This window comes from Moschus berezovskii, chromosome 1 (genome assembly GCF_049115385.1).
Source record: "Moschus berezovskii isolate FMDL1 chromosome 1, NW_MosBer_1.0, whole genome shotgun sequence".
NCBI lineage: Eukaryota > Metazoa > Chordata > Mammalia > Artiodactyla > Moschidae > Moschus > Moschus berezovskii.
The window spans coordinates 8788325-8809949 of NC_142460.1; the positions used below are offsets into that span (position 1 = coordinate 8788325).

General features: G+C 50.1%; 1 long non-coding RNA gene across 1 annotated transcript; it reads left to right on the forward strand.

Annotated features, from left to right (window-relative positions):
* Positions 1-14361: 14361 nt before the first annotated feature.
* On the forward strand, positions 14362-20643 carry LOC129549354 (uncharacterized). Its single transcript, XR_008684560.2, has 4 exons — positions 14362-14575; positions 18163-18378; positions 18639-18766; positions 19423-20643. It is a non-coding gene; the product is annotated as an uncharacterized LOC129549354 (long non-coding RNA).
* The last annotated feature ends 982 nt before the right edge of the window (positions 20644-21625 follow it).

Below are 21625 nucleotides of genomic sequence, written 5' to 3' on the forward strand. Positions count from 1 at the left end.
TCTGCAGACAGTCACTGTGGGGACTTAGGGCTTTAACATATATTCTAGGTTCTATCATTCATGGGCTCGAGATTATGTCTTTGCACAATTCATTAACCTCTCTAAAGCTCAGTTCTTCTATCTGTAAGATATGGTTACTGGGGGAATGCAATGAGGAAACATATGTAAGATATATACAGAGAGAATTGATGCCTTCAAATTGGGTGCTGAAGAAGACTCTTCAGAGACCCTTGGAGAGCAAGGAGATTAAATCATTCAATCCTAAAGGAAATCAACCCTGAATATTCATTGGAAGGACTGATGCTGAAGCTGAAGCTCCAATACTTTGGCCACCTGATGGGAAGAACTGATTCATTTGAAAAGCCCCCAATGCTGGGAAAGATTGAAGGCAGGGGGGAGAAGGGGACGACAGGGGATGAGATGGTTGGATGGCATCACCAACTCAATAGACATGCATTTGAGCAAACTCCTGGAGACGGTGAAGGACAGGGAAGTCTACCGTGCTGCAGTCCAAGAAGTCGCAGAGTCGGACACAGCTGAATGACTGAACAACAAAACAGAGAGACCAGAAGCTGGCATGCAGCAGCCAAGTAGTGGTGACAATTATGATCTCTGGCGGCAGTCACAGTGGATGGTCACTCAACAGAGCTTGGATCCTGGAACCAGAGGAATCCCCCCAAGTTACTCCCATCCTTATTCTTTTCATCCTGAGGCCTGTCTTGCGTGGAGCGTGGTTATGAATTATGAGGGCAGTGCCGAAACATCTTCTCATGCATCTCAAAGACGTTTTGTTCCTGTTCAGCTGCAGCAATGTTTGCCATTTGTTTCCTGGCACGAGAAGGAAGCCCCACCTATGAAGTCTGCTTAGTGAGAGCAAGAGGGAGGGGACGGGAAAAGGAGCTTATCTGAAGACTTGGAAACCTAAAGGTAGGGTTTTTACACATGAGTGATGGATGGAGCAATCCTCTTTGTAATAAATCCTTCTCTTTTTCTCATGGTTGGTTTCAAGGAAAATAAAATGCCTGCACTCTCTGTGACCCTTGACGAGCCTCTTCTTGAGATACAGGCAGAAGTGGTGGCTTGTCTCCACTTGGGAGCTTTCTTCACCGAGGCCTCCCAAAACACAACCTGACTCCGAAGGTGGTGGGTCCCAGGTGCCGCGGCCTCTCATGGGGTGATTGCAAAACAGGCAACTCAGCTACACATTCTATAGCCACTCAGGATATGGACCAGCCCTCACCCCAAGGGTAGGACAGGACATGGGGCAGCTAAGTTTCAATAGTTTGGTCACTTCATGCAAAGAGCTGATTCACTGGAGATGACCCTGATGCTGGGAAAGATTGAAGGCGGGAGGAGAAGGGGACGACAGAGGATAAGACGGTTGGATGGCATCACTGACTCAATGGACATGAGTCTGAGTGAACTCCGGGAGATGGTGATAGATGAGGAGGCCTGGTGTGCTGCAGTGAACGGGGTTGCGAAGAGTCAAACATGACTTAGTGACTGAACAGCAAAAGCCCTTTAGACCTTGAATTCACAGTCTGATGTTTGGAGGAAATAGAGTTCCCAGGTACTGCAGATCCTGAGGGGGAAAGGTCTCTGTGTATGAACACTTGTGGGGCACAGTCATGCCTGATTTGGAGACAGGATTTCTTCTGGAAAGGGTGACTTCTACGGACAGGTCTTGCCTTCTTCTCTGCAGCCCGTGGCACCAGCAACCCACAGGGAAAGCATGCGGTGTCTTGGCTAAGATGCCTTGAGATTCTGTCACTGTTTGTGTTAGAAATAAGTAGCTAAGTTTCCCAGCAATTATTGCCATTGACACTAAAAGAGAGGAAAAACTCATGTGAGCACAGCTTTATTTTTTCAATAGAAGACAATAGTTTTCTTAAGAGAAAAGAAAAACAAGCAAAAAAGACTAAACTCAAACTTCCGTGTGTTCTAAGAAGAGAAAACAGAAGAAGAAGAGAAAGAGGAAGAAAGCAGAGGAAGAGGCGGGGAAGGAGAAGGATAAAGGTGCCCCTGACCCCTAGGCACCCTTCCCCAGGGTGGGAGGGTCATGTCTGGAATCTCAAAGGCTGGGGCTTCAGAAGGCACCCCCGCGTCCTTGTTTCCTGGAATCTACTAAAAGAAAATGGCAAACCAGCCAAGATATTCGACTGAGGTTTGTTAAGAAAACACATCCTCGGTTTGGGTTGTTTTCTGAGAGGAGGGTCGGAGAGATGTGGTTTAAGTACGAAAATTGCTCATGGACAGTTATGGAAATAATGATTCTCTCCACGGCCCTGCACACCACTGGTTGTAGGAAGCAACAGGAGACAGTGGGTGAAAATCACCTGGGGACTTGAGCGGGATGGGCCACTGAGGGAGGTGGGACCCAGGAAAGCATCTTCTGTGTCAGTTACCCAGAAAATTCTGCAGCCAGAACATGTGTTTGCTTATTTAAGTGGAGGGCAAGAAGCTTCTGATTTCTGGAGCCTGCTCCAGAAATGGAATAAGAAAATCTGCTTCATGTGATTTGTGGTCCACACTCCCCAGAGAAGGCGCAGCTCAGGTCTCTTGACGTCTCCCTTTCAGGAACCTCAAAGGACCCATTTTCATGGCCTTTTAATGTCAGTTTATGACACATTAACCAAAGTCTAAACTGTTTGACTTGACCTTAAAGATAGTTTTAGACAATTACAGCCCACAATATAAATGCACAAATGTTACCCAAAAGCTGGGCTAACCTCTTGGTGGGTGTCAAGCCAACAGACATAACCAAGCCAGAGATGAGAAGAAGGAAGGAGAAGGACTTGGTGTTGTTTGCAGCAAGTAGAGAGAATACTAAGGATCTTTCCCAAAGCAGCGTGTACCCAGCACCACAACTGCGGACGTTTTAAGATCAGACTACATGCCTATTCATGAAGGGCTTGAGCAGAGGGGAATTCAAGTTGAATTGGGGAAAAGTTGACAGAGTCCAAGCTATAGCTGATTGATGTCAAGAGGGTAAACATTCTACCACCCTCCACCCGGGTGGGAGCCTTAGTTCCTGCAGAACTCAAAGACATGTGCTTGAGTCGCTAAGGTGTGTCCAACTCTTTGTGACCCCATGGACTGTAGACCACCGGGCTCCTCTGTCCCTGGGATTTCCCTGGCAAGAACACTGGAATGGGTTGCCATGCCCTCCTCCAGGAGATCTTCCAGACCCAGGGATTGAACCCACATCTCCTGTGTCTCCTGCATTGGATTCTTTATCACTGAGCCACCCAGGAAGACTCTCAAAGACATACTATTATGCATATACTAAATTCCTTGAGTTTAGGATATTAAACTCATATACTAAATACCTTGAGGAGGAACTAGGACTCGGCTTTTTCATTGTACTGCTGTTTGCCTGCCTTTTCTCTCTTCCCGCTTACTTTGTTCCCTTAATATCATTAACTCCTGAGACCTGTTCAAGGGCAAGCACCGTGGCCAGGCTGAGATAAAACAGCTTAAGCCAAAAATGGCTTCTTTTATATCAAGAAAGCCATGCCCGGTTCTCTTTCTTCAGGAATCCTCTACCTTTATCTGCTTACATGAACAGCTTCCATTGCTCTGAATCAACCCAATCAGTTCAGTTCAGTTCAGTTCAGTCGCTCAGTCATGTCCGACTCTCCACGACACCATGAATCACAGCACGCCAGGCCTCCCTGTCCATCACCAACTCCCGGAGTTCACTCAAACTCATGTCCACAGAGTCGGTGATGCCATCCAGCCATCTCATCCTCTGTCGTCGCCTTCTCCTCCCGCCCCCAATCTCTCCCAGCATCAGAGTCTTTTCCAGTGAGTCAACTCGTCGCATGAGGTGGCCAAAGTATTGCAGTTTCAGCTTTAGCATCTGGATGTGAGAGTTGGACTGTGAAGAAGGCTGATCGCCGAAGAATCGATGCTTTTGAACTGTGGTGCTGGAGAAGACTCTTGAGAGTCCCTTGTACTGCAAGGAGATCCAACCAGTCCATTCTAAGGGAGATTGATCCTGGGTGTTCATTGGAGGGACTGATGCTGAATCAACCCAATAAATAATAATAATTCTAGAAAGCAGATGATTTTGGTTGCTTGACCGTCAGAATTAGTTCTCTGTCTTCAGTGTATCTCTGTGGTTACCCTTTATGGTGTCATGTGTCTGCTCCTGCTGCTGCTGCTAAGTCTCTTCAGTCGTGTCTGACTCTGTGTGACCCTATAGACAGCAGCCCAGCAGGCTCTCCCTTCACTGGGATTCTCCAGGCAAGAACACTGGAGTGGGTTGTCATTTCCTTCTCCAATGCAGGAAAGTGAAAGTGAAGTCGCTCAGTCGTGTCTGACTTCTAGGGACCCCATGGACGGCAGCCCACCAGGCTCCTCCGTCCATGGGATTTTCCGGGCCAGGGAAAGATAAACTAAAGTTGTGTTACACTTGACTGTACATTTGGAGTTAAGGATTCAAAAATTCTACCTAACTATCTTCAGTAATCAGTGAAAAGTGAAAGTGAAGTCGCTCAATCATGTCCGACTCTTTGCAACCCCATGGACTCAAGCCTACAAGGCTTCTCCATCCATCGAATTTTCCAGGCAAGAATACTGGAGTGGGTTGCCATTTCCTTCTCCAGGGGATCTTCCCAACCCAGGGATCAAATCCGGGTCTCTCGCATTGCAAGCAGATGTTTTTACCGCCTGAGCTTCCCTGGAAAGGGTCCAAAATTTCTAGATCATGATGCTCAAATGCCAGCTCAGTCATTTATATGTGGTCAGTTGTTCAAGAATTCATCCATTCCCTCAGCCTATCAATACTTGGTCTGTACCAGCAGAATCCTGACCCCACCATGAATACAAAGAACTTTCCAGGGACACGGCAACATGCTAACACCATGGGAAGCCAGGGGAGGGCATAGTTACTTCTCAGGGATATCCCCAGAGAGGGAGAGTGTCGCTGTTGGTCTACAAGGATGAGAAGGATTTGGTCAGGGAGAAAGAAAGGGCTCTTAAGAGGCTGTAGGTAGATGATTTCCCAAGTTTGAGCAAACTAAGGAAGGAAGAAATGAGAAAAACTCAGTGATCAAAATGCTGGTTGTCAGTGTCGACTGAAAAAAAAAATTACTACCTAAAACTTGAGAATGTTTTATTTGGCCAACTTAATAAGGACTTAAGCCCAGGAGTTGGCCTCTCAGATGGCGCTGATGGACTGCTTCTGAAAACATCAGGGAGAAGCCAGGATACACAGGAGTTTTAACAACAAAAACCAGGTCATTGAAACACCAAAGTACAGTCGCTCAGTCGTGTCCGACTCTTTGCGACCCAGTGGACGGTAGCCTACCAGGCTTCTCCGTCCATGGGATTCTCCAGGCAAGAATACTGGAGTGGGACCATTTCCTTCTCCATAACACCAAAAGATTGCTGTTAATTAAAGAAATGCAGACATCATCTCAAGGTGGAGAATTTAGTGCTCTTCTATATATGGGAAGGGGCAAGATTCTGGGCCCACTGCAACTCTTCCTCTGATGTACATCCTAACTCTCTGGGGCCAGGATCCTTTTTTCGCCCTCCTGAGTCCCTGCAGGGTACACAGCTGGGGTGGTTTCATCGGCCGATGGCTTGATGGCTTCAACATTCCTTGTTTACTGATAAAGTAGGTGACATTCTTCATCCACACCTGAAGATGCCAGATGAAGCGGCAGATGAAGATGGTGACAAATGAGTGGATGGAGTAGATTGGAGTTTGGGTTTGTTTTGTTTTTTGGTAGTAGCTGGGAACCACAGAAAATGTGTGAGTAGGAGCAGGAAGATTAAGGGTCTGGGGAGAAAGTGCAGTCTGCCGTCAGTTCAAAGGATGAAAGAGGTGGGTGAGAAATGCAGGGACGAGAGACGGGCCAGAGCAGGAGTCCCAGAGAGAAGCAGTGAGGGGCCAGGGGAGCACCATGGGCTGAGGGAAAGAAGAGGTGGCTCTGAGTATGCGTGAGGGGCGCTTTAGACCAGGGATGCACACTCCTGTGCTTAGTCCTGGCTCTGCCCTTGGCAGCGGGGCCACCAAGATGCAACGTATCCAGCCATCAGTTCCTCCAAAGTGAAGGCAAGAGATGGGAGGATTCCCAGTCTTCTGTACAGAAGCCTCTCCTGGAGACACTGTAGAGTGGAGAGCTTGACTGGTTGGAAAGAGAAACTTTCATCGCCAGGGGTGACCTTGGTGATGCTGGTTCTCAAACTTGAGTGCAGTTCAGAATCACCTGGGTGATGCGTTAAGAGATCAATCAGCCATCCCTGGAAGGAAAACTGAAAAACCTGGACAGTGTATTAAAAAAAGCAGAGATACCACTTTGTATAGTCACAGCAAAGGTCTGCACAGTCAAAGAGATGGTTTTTCCAGTAGTCATGTACAGATGTGAGTTGGACCAAAAAGAAAGCTGAGCACCCAAGAACTGATGCTTTCAAATTTTGGTGCTGGAGAAGACTCTTGAGACTCCCTTGACCTGCAAGGAGATCCAACCAGTCCATGCTAAAGGAGATCAACCCTGAACATTCACTGGAAGGACTGAAGCTCAATCCTTTAGCCACCTGATGGAAAGAGTCGACTCATTGGAAAAGCCCCTGATGCTGAGAAAGATTGAAGGCAGGAGGAGAAGGGGACGACAGAGGATGAGATGGTTGGATGGCATCATGGACTCAGTGGACATGAGTTTGGGCAAACTCCGGGAGATGGTGAAGGACAGGGAGGCCTGGCGTGCTGCAGTCCATGGGGTCACAAAGAGTCGGACACAACCGAGCGACTGAATGACAACATCATTTTGAAGTTCCTTTCCCACTGTGCAACACTTGGTGAAACTCTCATCTCACAACTGGAGTTTTGGGAGAAATCTGAAGCCCAGAGGGGCTAAGTTGGTGTCCAGCCTCAAAGGGGCACACTCCCCACTCTCTAGAGAGGGGACCCTCTCCAAGAGGCCACAACTTCTAGGGCTCTCTTTTCCACCTAGTCCATCTCCCCAGGATGGGAGGAGAGCCTGTTGAGCTCAGAAGATCACAAGAGCCCAAACAAGAAGCTACAGATTTCAGAGCAGCTGGACTGAGATGGCCCAGGGGCTGCTGTTCAGCTGCTACCAACTGCTTCACACTTGTCAGACCCCATCACCCTCAGTCAGCAGCCCTCACTGGGCCTTCATCAGAGATTTGAGACTTGGCAAGGGCACTGGCATGTTAAATTTTGACACCTCCTCATGCCTCTGTCCAGAACATCATTCAGCAGAGGCTTCTGAGCTTCCCTGGTGGCTCAGATGGTAAAGCGTTTGCCTCCCATGCGGGAAACAAAGGTTCAACCCCTGGGTTGGGAAGATCCCCTGGAGAAGGAAATGGCAACCCACTCCACTACTCACGCCTGAAAAATTCCATGGACAGAGGAGCCTGGTGGGCTATAGGCCACGGGGTCGCAGAGTTGGACATGACTGTGTGACTTCACATTCACCCACACTCACGCTGAGATCCTATTGGAAATGGACAATCTCGGGCTCACCCTCGACCCAGGACTCGGAGTCTGTACTTTCACAAGATCCTGAAGTGATGTATCTGTGCTGTGTGCATATCAGAGTTTGAGAAGCTCTGGTTTCTGCCTGTACATTCCTCTCCCCCAGCCCCTACCTAAGATAAAGCAAGAAGAGAAAGAGAAGGGAGGGGACAGGGAGGGGAAGGAGAGAGAAAAGGACGGAACGGAGGGGAGGGAGGGAGGAGGCTGGTTGGGAGGGATGAATAGAGAAAGGGGGCACAAAGGCAGGGAGAGAGAGGTGTAGAACCATTTGGTGCTGCTCAGTCACTAATTTGTGTCCAACTCTTTGTGACCTCATGGACCGCAGCACGCCAGGCCTCCCTGTCCATCACCAACCCCTGGAGCTTGCTCCAACTCGTCTCCATTGAGTCAGTGATGCCATCCAATGATCTCATCCTCTGTCGTCCCCTTCTCCTCCTGCCCTCAATCTTCCCCAGCATCAGGGTCTTTTCAAATGAGTCGGCTCTTCGCATCAGGTGGCCGAAGTATTGGAGTTTGAGCTTCAGCATCAGTCCTTCCCATGAACACCCAGGACTGATCTCCTTTAGGATGGATTAGTTTGGTCTCCCTGCAGTCCAGGGGACTCTCAAGTGTCTTAACCAGAACTGCAGCTCAAAAGCATCAATTCCTCATCACTCAGTCTTCTTTTTGGGTCAACACTCGTATCCATTGGGCTTCCCTGTGGCTCAGCTGGTAAAGAATCCACCCATAATGTGGTAGACCTGAGTTTGCTCCCTGGGTTTGGAAGATCCCCTGGAAAAGGGAAAGGCTACCCACTCCAGTATTCTGGCCTGGAGAGTTTCATGGACTATATTCCATGGGGTCGCAAAGAGTGGGACACAACTAAGCAACTTTCACTCCTTACATCCGTACATGATTAACTACTGGAAAAAACCATAGCTTTGACTCCAGGAGCCCTTGAGTCAGTGATATCATTAGAGCCAGCCTCTAAACATCAGTCCAGCTGCAGACACACCTTTATTTTTCCTCATGTGCGCTTTGTTGGTGCTGAGTAGGACCAGACGGTGAGGATTTTAAGAACGCTGAAATCAAAGACCTTGTGTGTTTGCCTTCCACTCCTAACAAGGGAGGCCTTGGTCCCCATTCCTGTAAGAGATATTAAACCACGTGGATTATGGCTGATTCATCACACAGCCATTTGGAGCAGGAAGTACATTAAACCCAGAGCTTGTCTGCACATAGCTAATTGAAACCCTCAATTAATCGGATTAGCTTCCACCTTTAAGAGAAAAGCAAATACTGAGAAAACAAAGCGGCACCTGGTAATCTTCCCTTCTTGTAATACTCCGAGTGGTAGTTCTCTGCACAGGCAGGCACCACCCGCACCGGTCATCCTCTAAGATGGGGTGGTTGGGAGGGAGTTGGCAGTGAAGCAGGGTTGGCATCCCGGCACCACTCTGCACAGGCTGTCAGCTTGGCGAGTTAGCTCAGCTCCCCAAGGCTCGGGTTCGTGGCCTGTGCTTTGGGGATTAAAAATTTTAAAAACCTATTCAGTGGGGTCATTGTCCAGGGGGTTAGGAGCTTGTGGGACTGCTTACATGTAAGCTCTTCAGTAGGAAAAGGTTCTATCTTTTTTTAAGTGTGTGTGTGTGGTTGAGTCCCATTTGATTCTTTGTGACCCCATGGACTGTAGCCTGCCAGGCGCCTCTGTCCATGGGATTTCCCGGGTAAGAAGATAGCTGGTGGGAATTTGCTGTAATGACTCAGGGAGCCCAAACTGGGGCTCTGTGACAACCTAGAGGGGTGGATGGGGTGGGAGGGGGGAGGGAGGCTCAAGAGGAGGGGACACATGCACACCTCTGGCTGATTCATGATAATGTATGGCGGAAACCAGCGCAATATTGTAAAGCAATTATCCTCCAATAAAAAATTTAAAACAAAAAAGAATACTGGAGTAGACTGCCATTTCCTCTTCCATGGGATCTTCCCGACACAGGGATCATTGAGCCCGAGTCTCCCTCATTGCAGGCAGATTCTTTATTGCATGCTTCCCAGCTGGTGCGAGTGGTAAAGAACGCGCCTCCCAATGCAGGAGATGCAAGAGACACGGGTTCCATCCCTGGGGCAGGAAGATCCCCTAGAGGGGCATGGCAGCCCACTCTAGTATTCTGGTCTGGAGAATCCCATGGACAGAAGAGCTTGGCAGACTACAGCCCATAGGGTCACAAAGAGTCAGACACGACTAAAGCAACTTCAGTTCAGTTCAGTTCAGTTCAGTCGCTCAGTCGTGTCCAACTCTCCACGACCCCATGAATCACAACACGCCAGGCCTCCCTGTCCATCACCAACTCCCGGAGTTCACTCAAACTCATGTTCATCAAGTCAGTGATGCCATCCAGCCAGCTCATCCTCTGTCGTCCCCTTCTCCTCCCTCCCCCAATCCCTCCCAGCATCAGAGCCTTTTCCAGTGAGTCAACTCTTCCCATGAGGTGGCCAAAGTATTGGAGTTTCAGCTTTAGCATCAGTCATTCCAATGAACACCCAGGACTGACCTCCTTTAGAATGGACTGGTTGAATCTCCTTGCAGTCCAAGGGACTCTCAAGAGTCTTCTCCAACACCACAGTTCAAAAGCATCAATTCTTCAGCACTCAGCTTTCTTCACAGTCCAACTCTCACATCCATACATGACCACTGGAAAAACCATAGCCTTGGCTAGACGGACCTTTGTTGGCAAAGTAATGTCTCTGCTTTTTAATATGCTATCTAGGTTGGTCATAACTTTCCTTCCAAGGAGTAAGCGTCTTTTAATTTCATGGCTGCAATCAGCATCCGCAGTGATTTTGGAGCCCAAAAGAATAGTCTGACACTGTTTCCCCATCTATTTCCCATGAAGTGGTGGGACCAGATGCCATGATCTTCGTTTTCTAGACGTTGAACTTCAAGCCAACTTTTTCACTCTCCTCCTTCACTTTCATCAAGAGGCTTTTGAGTTCCTCTTCACTTTCTGCCATAAGGGTGGTGTCATCTGCATATCTGAGGTTATTGATATTTCTCCCGGCAATCTTGATTCCAGCCCAGCATTCCTCATGATGTACTCTGCATATAAGTTAAATAAGCAGGGTGACAATATACAGCCTTGACGTACTCCTTTTCCTATTTGGAACCAGTCTGTTGTTCCATGTCCAGTTCTAACTGTTGCTTCCTGACCTGCATACAGGTTTCTCAAGAGGCAGGTCAGGTGGTCTGGTATTCCCATCTCTTTCAGAATTTTCCACAGTTCATTGTGATGCACAAAGTCAAAAAATTAGAAACAGTATACATCAACTACATGTGTAAAACAAGCCACGTTTCAAATTTAAGCTGAACAACCAAACTGTGAAAATTCAGTTCAGTTCAGTCGCTCTGTCGTGTCCGACTCTTTGTGACCCCATGAATTGCAGCACATCAGGCCTCCCTGTCCATCACCAACTCCCGGAGTTTACCCAAACTCATGTCCATTGAGTTGGTGATGCCATCCAACCATCTCATCCTCCGGCGTCCCCTTCTCCTCCTGCCCTCAATTTTTCCCAGCATCAGGGCTTTTTCATGAAAATCACCTCACTAATATTTGCTGTTATTGAGAGCACTGTACATACTGTCGACACTTTAAAAGTAGATATCTATTCTTCACACCCTTCATCCCCTCCCCGTCAGGACTGGGTTCCCTGCCTTCATCCCTGCACAGAGCAGCCTTTGTCCAACACAAAGGGGAGCCCTGGGCTGGCCCCGCGGACTCACAGTCCTGCACTAAGCTAAGAAAGCTTTGATTGGGACCTGCTGGCTGTGGTCTGGCTAACACCAGCGGAGCCGCAGAGCCGGGCGCTTCCCACCATGGGGAATCCCAGTCGAGGTCTCCCCTGTTTTGAAGCAATAAGACAAACAAAAGAAGAGCCTGCAGACAGGAGGGGGAGCTTTGCATGGAAAGCAGAGATGAGATGCGCTGGGTCTCTTTTACGAAGCACCCGCGCCATCTGCTGGCCGACGGCGGGATTGGCGCGAGTCCCTGGTGGGTTTCAGTTCAGTTCCGTTCAGTCGCTCAGCAGTGTCCAACTCTTTGCGACCCCATGGACTGCAGCACGTCAGGCCTCCCTGTCCATAACCAACTCCCAGAGCTCACTCAAACTCATGTCCATTGAGTCGGTGATGCCATCCAACCATCTCATCCGCTGTCGTCCCCTTCTCCTTCCACCTTCAATCTTTCCCAGCATCAGGGTCTTTTCAAATGAGTCAGTTCTTCGCATGAGGTGGCCAAAGTACTGGAGCTTCAGTTTCAGCATCAGTCCTTCCAATGAACACTCAGGACTGATTTCCTTTAGGAGGGACTGGTTGGATCTCCTTGCAGTTCAAGGGATTCTCAAGAATCTTCTGGGTTTGGCGAGTCATTTTCATTCCCTCAGCTTTGGTTTCTAATTAGAACCCCAGGGCTTCTTCCCAGAGACAGGTTCTCCATTATTTCTTAGGAAGAATCTTGCATATCTTTGTTCTCCTCTCCTCCATCCCAACATTCCTTTTGCTCTCGTTTCACTGGACCTTTGACCGGAATCTCCAAGCTGCCATCCTAGTTCCTAAATTTATACATCAGTTCAAACCGTCAAAGAACGAATTCTCTAAGAGGATTAGGTTTATCCTCTCAACACAGAGAGCCTTCCTGCTTACAGAGGCATTGCAGTTCCCATCCCAGGCTCTGCCGCTGGACTGCCAGCGTTAGGCAGCGTTAGACCCCCCACCCCAGCTCAGCCCTCTATCCTTTGACCTTGGGCCACTCACTGACCCTCTTCGTGCCTTTGACCCTCGTGTGGAACGTGAGGCGGATTGCAGAAACCACCTGGAATGCCTCTTCTAGCATTTCATGCATGCCTACATGCATGCTAAGTCGCTTCAGTCGTGTCCGACTCTGTGCGACCCCACAGATGGCAGCCCACCAGGCTCCCCCGTCCCTGGGATTCTCCAGGCAAGAATACTGGAGTGGGTTGCCATTTCCTTCTCCAACGCATGAAAGTGAAAAGTGAAAGTGAAGTTGCTCAGTCATGTCCGACTCTTAGCGACCCCATGGACTGCAGCCTACCAGGCTCCTCCGCCCATGGGATTTTCCAGACAAGAGTACTAGAGTGGGTTGCCATTGCCTTCTCCGCTTCTAGCATTACGTGAGTTAAAACCCAAAGCGCTACTCTAGGACTGGTCCTTGATGGTAAGGAGCTCGGCGTTCGCCAACCTTAGTTTCAGGGCTATTCGTGCCGTATTTACCACACTGGGATGTGGATTCACCACCAGGCCAGTGTTTCTGCAGTGCGTGTGTGCAAGCAGATTACGTCTGGGCCAGACATCGTCAGCACGCAGACAGGGGATACCTGCGCAGGTGGTCTGCCAGGAGCACTCACCTGAGCCGCAGGCAGTGACCCCTCCATCATCGGCCTCCCCGCCCCCGGCCCGCCCCCCACCTGTGTAGAGTGCACACCTGGCCCCTCGGAAGCGCTCTGCCCTCGGCGGCTTCCTCTTCCATCTCTTCTGCTAACTGGTTTTGGAATGAACAGATGCCAGACCGACTATTCTGTAAGTTGAAACAACAGAACATATCAGAGCCCTTGAGAGTCTGAGTTCGCCCTTTGTGTTCACTCAGAACACACACAAGGGGGCTTCCCTGACGGTTCAGTGGTTAGGATTCCCCCACTTACCCTGCACGTGGGCAAGGGTTCAATCCCTGGTCTGGGAACTAAGATCCCACATGCTGCACAGCCAAAATAAGTAAACAAAATACATTTTAAAATAAATATTTAAAAAATAGAACACTTGTGAACACATGCTCCCTCTGAGATCTGAGCTGTTTTTATGAACATTATCTGGAAAGTAGGTGAAATAATAATCGAGTCTCTCAGGACACAAATATGTAAAAACAGATTATTACTGGTGAGAATGGCAGGGCTTCTGGTTCAGAATTTAATGATGCTTTTCTACAAAGGGATGCTCTTTCCCTGGCGCATGAACCACCAAACACATCTTTAAACTTCAGGACATCAGACAGAGAGGAGGAAACATCAAAGCCTCGCTTCCGGGTGTGTGTTGCTGAGTTGCAAACACCTCGCATTTTGTGAAGGACTTGCAAGCAGTTACAGTGGGGGCGGGGAGCGGAGCGTGCCTGTGCTCTTACCAAAGATTCACAGAGGGGAAGACTGCTCTGTTCTCATTCGAGAACAGGACTGCAGCCCTCACCCCGCACCCCTGGCCCGGCTGGCTCTTCCCTTGGCAGCTGACCCCTCGCCCTGAGATGCTGTGGAACAGGGGTGCCTGAAGGGGTTCAGAGGCTCCCAAGAGGGCCATGCCGCGGTTTTGAAAGTCAGAGCCAGGCCAGTCTGCGGGAGGCCCCAGGGGAGGTTGGCTCTGATGTTCCCTCACCCGAGGGTCCTCAGTAGCTCTGCTGACCCGAACCTGCCAGCGCTGGCTCTTCTCTGGGGGACCGACTGCAGCATTCTCCCCATCGGGAGGCACTGATGAAATGAGCACACGTGGCAAGAGCTCTGAGTGTGCAGCCCGCAGGACACACGCACACGCGCACACACAAACATACACGCGCGCGCGCACACACACGCACAAGCACGCACGAGGACTTTTAAAAGGGGAAATATGTGCTGACTTGATTCGATCTCCAGATCTCTCCCCGAGTCCCGCCCGGGCTCGCAGGGGAGAACCGGCTGGAAGCACGACGGAGGTGAGCGCACAGCTGACCTCCGCGTCCCTCCACGCCAGCACCGAGGAGCCGGGCCCCGGGCGGGCCTGGGTCTCGCGTCCCGGGCACAGGGCGCCACCTCGTGGCCGCACGGGGCACTCCCGGCGCTTCCGCCGACCCGCCCCGACTCCCGCCGGCCCGACGCCCTCGGCCCGGGCTCCCCAGGCGCGGACACCCGGCGTGTTCCCGATGCTTCCGACACCGCGTCTCCTTCCGGGCCCTCCATCAAGAGGGGAGCGACTGCAGACTCCACGTCGCGGGGACGCACAGAAAAGAGGGCTCAGGGATCGGGGCTCGGAGACGGCAGCGTGCAGACCACACACAGGTAAGGGTACACAGGGACACACACAGGGGCACACACACACAGAGGGACACACACAGAGACACACACACAGGGACACATACACAGAGACACACACACACACAGGGACACACACACACAGGGACACACACACACAGGGACACACAGGGACACACACACACAGAGACACACACACAGACAGGGGGACCCACACACACAGGGACACACAGGGACACACACAGGGACACACACAGACAGGGGGACCCACACACACAGGGACACACACAGGGACACACACAGGGACACACACAGAAAGAGGGACACACACACACAGGGACACACACACACAGGGGGACACACATAGAGACACACACACAGAGGGACACACACACACACAGGGACCCACACACACAGAGACACACACACAGACAGGGGGACCCACACACACAGGGACACACACAGGGACACACACAGAGGGACACACACAGACAGGGGGACCCACACACACAGGGACACACACAGACAGAGGGACCCACACACATAGGGACACACACAGGGACACACACAGACAGGGGGACCCACACACACAGGGACACACACAGAGGGACCCACACACACAGGGGGACCCACACACACAGGGACACACACAGGGACACACACACACACAGGGACACACACACAGAGACACACACACACAGGGACACACACAGAGACACACACAGACAGGGACACACACAGAAAGAGGGACACACACACACAGGGACACACACACACAGGGGGACACACATAGAGACACACACACAGAGGGACACACACACACACAGGGACCCACACACACAGAGACACACACACAGACAGGGGGACCCACACACACAGGGACACACACAGGGACACACACAGAGGGACACACACAGACAGGGGGACCCACACACACAGGGACACACACAGACAGAGGGACCCACACACACAGGGGGACCCACACACACAGGGACACACACAGAGACACACACAGGGACACACACAGAGACACACACACACAGGGACACACACACAGACACACACACACAGGGACACACACACAGACAGAGGGGCACACACAGGGACACACACAGGGACACACACACACAGGGACACACAGAGATAGAGGGATACACACAGAGATACACAGACACAGGGACACACACACACACACAGGGACACACACAGACACGGACACACAGACACGCAGGGACACACACACAGGGACACACAGACACAGGGACACACACAGAGACACAGACACAGGGACACACACACACATGGGGACACACACACACAGGGACACACAGAGGGACACACAGAGGGACACACACAGAGACAGACACAGGGACACACAGACACAGACACATACACACAGGGACACACAAATACACACGGACACACAAAGAGGCACATGCAGACATACACATGGAGAAACACACACACATGTGGATACAGACATACACACAGGGGTACACACGCCTACACACACAGTCACACAAATACAGGGACACACAAACACACACAGGGACGCGCACAGGCACGGACGTTCGAAAGGAGCGTGTGCTCACAGCTTCAGGGCCCCCACGTTTCTGCAGCCCCGCCCACCTTCAGCACAGCGCCTCCTCGGATCCCACTCCATCCCAGTGCAAGGAGGCACCGTCCAACCCCGTGACCCCTGGTGGCCAAAGCTGCCTAATCAAGGTCCTGCCCCTGTTGTGTGTGAGTTTTTTTTTAAGTCTCACTTTCTGCCAAGCCCAGATAAGAACGCAGGTCTGGGCCTCTCAGGGAACAATGGAATAAGCCAGGAATCCTGGGGTGGGGGCGAGGCAATGATGGTTTACCCTCTACACGCCCTGATCGCTGGCCCTCACCAGGATGACTGATGGCCCAGGGCTCGGGTCATCCACCACCCGCCCTCTGTCCAGGGCTGTGGGCCCGCCAGGTGGTGGAGACTTTCCTGGGGAGGGTTGGTGAATCAGGAGCTGATAACACAACTCAGAGGTTCCCAGCACCTTCCCTGGGGAGAAAAAGAGAAAGTCAGTGATGATCTGCGCTCCAGGAGACACAAGGGCTACCCTGCAGGAGCCAATGTAAAGTTAAGTTTTAAGCTGCCAGGGAAAGAGGATTTAGAGACGAGGAAGGAAAACAAACAAACAGGCAGAAAGAGCCAAATGTCTGGAGTCCTGGCAGCTGCAGGGGAGGAAACCGGGCTCCCTCCTGGCAGGAAACCTCAGCTCTCCAGCCAGGGGTGTGAATCTCAGGACTTCTGAGCTGTGTGACCTTGGGCAGAACCACTTAACCTCTCTGAGCCACAGCTTCCTCAACCGTAAAGTGAAGATTCTGACAGCGTGCGCCTCAGGATGGAGACCCAATGAGTCAACAGTAGGTGTTTACTTGAAGAAGAGCGGCTTCTCCTTTTAGAGTGGTCCTTCATGGTGATCCATCAAAAAGACCCTGAGTTGAACCCACGCTCTTTGAAAATTCATGTGTGGGTCTTTATTGATTGTCATTAGAAGGGAGGTGGGGAGGCAGAGCCACAGAAAATGCAACACAGCTGAAATTACTAAAACAAACCGAGCGACCAAGCTTGACTCACTTACCTTGCTGAAGTCCCGGGCAGTAGGCAGCTGTCCCAAACCCCTCCTCTCTCTTCAGCCTCGTTTCTGTCCCCAAAAAACGCCTCCAAAATTATTGCCCTTTCTAAGCATTCTCCACTCACACTCATGGTTCCCACTCCTGGCTGCCTGTTCAGTTCAGTTCAGTTGCTCAGTTGTGTCCGACTCTCCGCGACCCCATGAATCACAGTACGCCAGGCCTCCCTGTCCATCACCAACTCCCGGAGTTCACTCAAACTCATGTCCACAGAGTCGGTGATGTCATCCAGCCATCTCATCCTCTGTCTTCCCCTTCTCCTCCTGCCCCCAATCCCTCCTAGCATCAGACTCTTTTCCAGTGAGTCAACTCGTCACATGAGGTGGCCAAAGTATTGGAGTTTCAGCTTTAGCACCAGTCCTTCCAATGAACACCCAGGACTGATTTCCTTTAGGATGGACTGGTTGGATCTCCTTGCAGTCCAAGGGACTCTCAAGAGTCTTCTCCATCCAGCACCACAGTTCAAAAGCATCAATTCTTCGGCGCTCAGCTTTTTTCACAGTCCAACTCTCACATCCATACATGACCACTAAAAAAGCCATAGCCTTGACTAGACGGACTTTGGTTGGCAAAGTAACGTCTCTGCTTTTTAATATGCTATCTAGGTTGGTCATTACTTTCCTTCCTAGGAGTAAGCGTCTTTTAATTTCCTGGCTGCAATCAGCATCTGCAGTGATTTTGGAGCCCCAAAAAATAAAGTCTGACACTGTTTCCACTGTTTCCCCATCTATTTCCCATGAAGTGATGGGACCAGATGCCATGATCTTTGTTTTCTGAATGTTGAGCTTCAAGCCAACATTTTCACTCTCCTCTTTCACTTTCATCAAGAGGCTTTTGAGTTCCTCTTCACTTCCTGCCATAAGGGTGCTGTCATCTGCTTCTCTGAGGTTATTGATATTTCTCCCAGAAATCTTGATTCCAGCTTGTGCTTCTTCCAGCCCAGCGTTCCTCATGATGTACAGGGAACAAGTCAAATATAAATGGCACATCTACGCAACAGAAACCACCACGCAGCTATAAGAAATGAACCAGGAAGTTTTCCCTGAAAGGATGTGGAAAGTCTCCGGGGTACATTTTTAAGTGAAAAAAAAGCAAGGTACACAGCAGTGTGCAGGGGACATACCCTGCCATCATTCCCATTGAAAGGGAAGAAGGTAGGTGTTTCTATTCATGTTGTCTTACATATGCATTTTTAAAACTGTAGAAAGATACACAATTGAACAATAGTCGTTATATGTTGAGGGGAGGCTAGGAAGGAGGAGACCAGAGGGAGAAATATTGTGTGCTATTTGGTATTTTCAAATGCCAAACATGAGATCGTCTTACTTACGCAAACGTTCAGACAAAATGAATTAAACGAGAAGAAATCAAGGGAGGGGGTAACTTCTAAAACTTGCTCTGGGCCTCCCATCAGGTGGGGATTGCAAGCAAGAGAGTCTCTTCCCTGGATGCGCTTCCCTTCTGGTGAGGGAGACACGGTGAACACGCAGACAAGTAACTATAGTGAAGGTGACGTGTGCGATGGACGGAGCAACGAAGCAGGTTGTGGGGACAGGGGTCATGGTTGGGGGGGTGCCGGTTTTAGCAAGGGGCACCTGAAGGAGTTGGTATTTGAGGAGCGCCCTGAGGGAGGAAGGGACTGGAGCTTTGAAGATACGCAGGCAGAGAGAACAGCACGTTCAAAGGTCCTGAGGTGAGGGTGGGTTCTGAGGATTGGCGGGGTGGTCAGTTTCCCTGGAGTGGAGTGAATGACGGGATGGTGGGTGAGGAAGTCTCGGAAGTGATCAGAGACTGGCGGTCAGGTTCTCCAGGGCCCTGCTGGTCACTATGAGGAGGCTGGTTTTCACTTTTATTCCAAAAGGACCAGGCAGCATTGGGAGATTCAAACAGAAGAGCGATATGATTGGATGAAGGTTTTAAAAGGACTTTTCTAGCCACCGAGTTAAGAATGGAATTGCAGAGAGGTGGGGAGATGGGTTTGGAGAGGTGGTAGATTGTGTTACTGCCCCTTTACTGTCCTGAGAGTTTCCTTTCTGGGCTTGCCTGCCTCCCACGTGCAGAGTAAATTCCCCCCACCCTGTTGACATTGCACTTGACCATGTGACTTGCTTTGGCTCAAGGGCCATGGGTACATTCTAATTCTGTTTTCTGGTAGACTCCTGACTGATTGACAGCCCAAGTCCAATGTTGCTTTGCAGTGAATATTCTGGAGGTAGAGCATCTCCCTTTGACCAGAATAAACACACATCGTGGAACCACGTGAGACAAGGATGCTGGATTTCCTGATACCATGTATGCCACACCGGCCCCAGGCTGTCTCCCCACCTTTGGAGTTTGACACGGAGGAGACACAAACTCCTCCTTTGGTTAAACCACTGTTTTTCTTCTCCTGTAGTCCAGCTTAAGTGACTTTTAGCTAACCGACAGAGAAGGAAAGACAACTCCTGAGACGCTAAATTCTATAACCAAGTTCAAACAGCCAGGAAACTCAGTGTATGCCCAGGGAGCTGGAAACCCACACTATTTCAACTACAATCTGCAAAGCCCAGACTTTTAAGATTCTGGGTGCTAAGCTATGGTTTTTCCAGTAGCCATGTACAGATGTGAGAGTTGGGCCATACAAAAGAAGGATAGAGGGGAAAGGGGCAACAGAGGATGAGATGGTTGCATGGCATCACCAACTCAGTGGACAGAAGTTTGAGCAAACTCAGGGAGATAGTGAAGGACAGGGGAGCCTGCCGTGCTGCCGTCCGTAGGGTCACAAAGAGTTGGACATGACTGAGTGGCTGAACAGCAACAAATTTCCCTTTTATATCTGTGGGAAAGTATTTCTTTAAGTGATATTATTTAGTCCAGAAAGCCTAAGAGGGGACCCATAATTTGTCAACAGAATGACAGGAGAACCAGCCAAAGATATTTCAGAAGCAGAGGGGTCACTAGATCTGAGGTCAGCTTGGACTAAATCAGCTCAGCCATTCTCACAGTCTAAGGCGATATGGTAGGTCAGACAGACTCCACAGGCAGCAGTGTTGAGAAAGTCAAAGTGTTCGTTGCTCAGTCGTGTCTCTTTGCGACCCCATGGACAGTAGCCCACCAGGATCCTCTGTCCATGGGATTCTCCAGGCAAGATTGCTGGAGTGGGTTGCCATGCCCTTCTCCAGGGGATCTTCCTGACACAGAGATCAAATCCAGGTCTCCTGTGTTGCAGGCAGGCTCTTTACCATCTGAACCGCAAGTTGTATTCATTACCTATTGCAGTATAATCAATTTCCCTGAAACATAGTGGCTTAGAACAACACACATTTTTTAGTGTGGGTTTCCAGCTCCCTGCACAGTTTCTGTGGGCCAGGAATTCAGAAGCAGCTTAGCTGGGTGGTTCTGAGACAGGGTCTCTCATGAGATGTGAGACAAAATGTTGACCGGGAATGAGCTCATTCGATGGCTTGTTTGAGGCTGGAGGATTGGCTGTGGGTGGGAGTTCTCAATTCCTCACCCCACGGCCCTACCATTGGGTCATTTGAGTGTCTTCCTGGCACACAGTTGGCTTTCCCTGGATTGAGTTATTCCAGGTAGAAGACAAGGAGAAGGTCACCAGGCCTTTTACCACCTGGTCTCAGAAATCACACATTGTCACCTCCACAACTTCCTACTGATTCACTGAGTTCAGCCTTACACTCAGAGGGTGGAAAATTAAATGCTCTCTCTTGAAAAGAGAGGGCCCACAGGAGACTCGTGTGAGTGACAGGCAGAAGGATGCAGAGACATTCAACAATAACTAACCAACAGAGAGCCTTTGGCAGAGGAAATCAAACCTGGGGAATACCGAAACCCGCTAGACCTAAAGTAAACTCTCAGAGCCCCCGCAAGAGGAAACAGAGCATCCTCTACAGAGAACAGTCGGAGGGCAGCACGTTTTGCAACGCTGCTCCCACAGCATGCTCCTGGCAGGCGGGGAACCATGGCCTCCTATGTGTTCATCCATAGCCCTTAAAAGACATTTGCATTGGAAGATACAGCATAGGTACAGAGGAGTGTGTGACATGAACATACAGAGCAAGGAAAGAAATAGCTCCCACAATGGAAAAAAAGAACGTGTCCTTCAGACACCTGAGCATCCCTCCTTGACCCCACTGAGAGGTAATCACTCTCTTGGTTCTGAAGTAATCAGCCCCTTGCTTTTGTTCCTGCTTGGGAACACTTTTGCATGACCTCTGAACAATATATTGTTTGTCCTTGCCTGCTTTCGAAATCTAAATAAATGAAACCACATTGTATATGTTTTCCTGATATTTATTTCTTTGGCTCAATATTAAATGTATGCGTTTCATTCACAGTCGTCTGTATTTCCATGATGTGGATGTACTAAAATTGGCTTATCTACCCTAATGTGGATGGATTTCT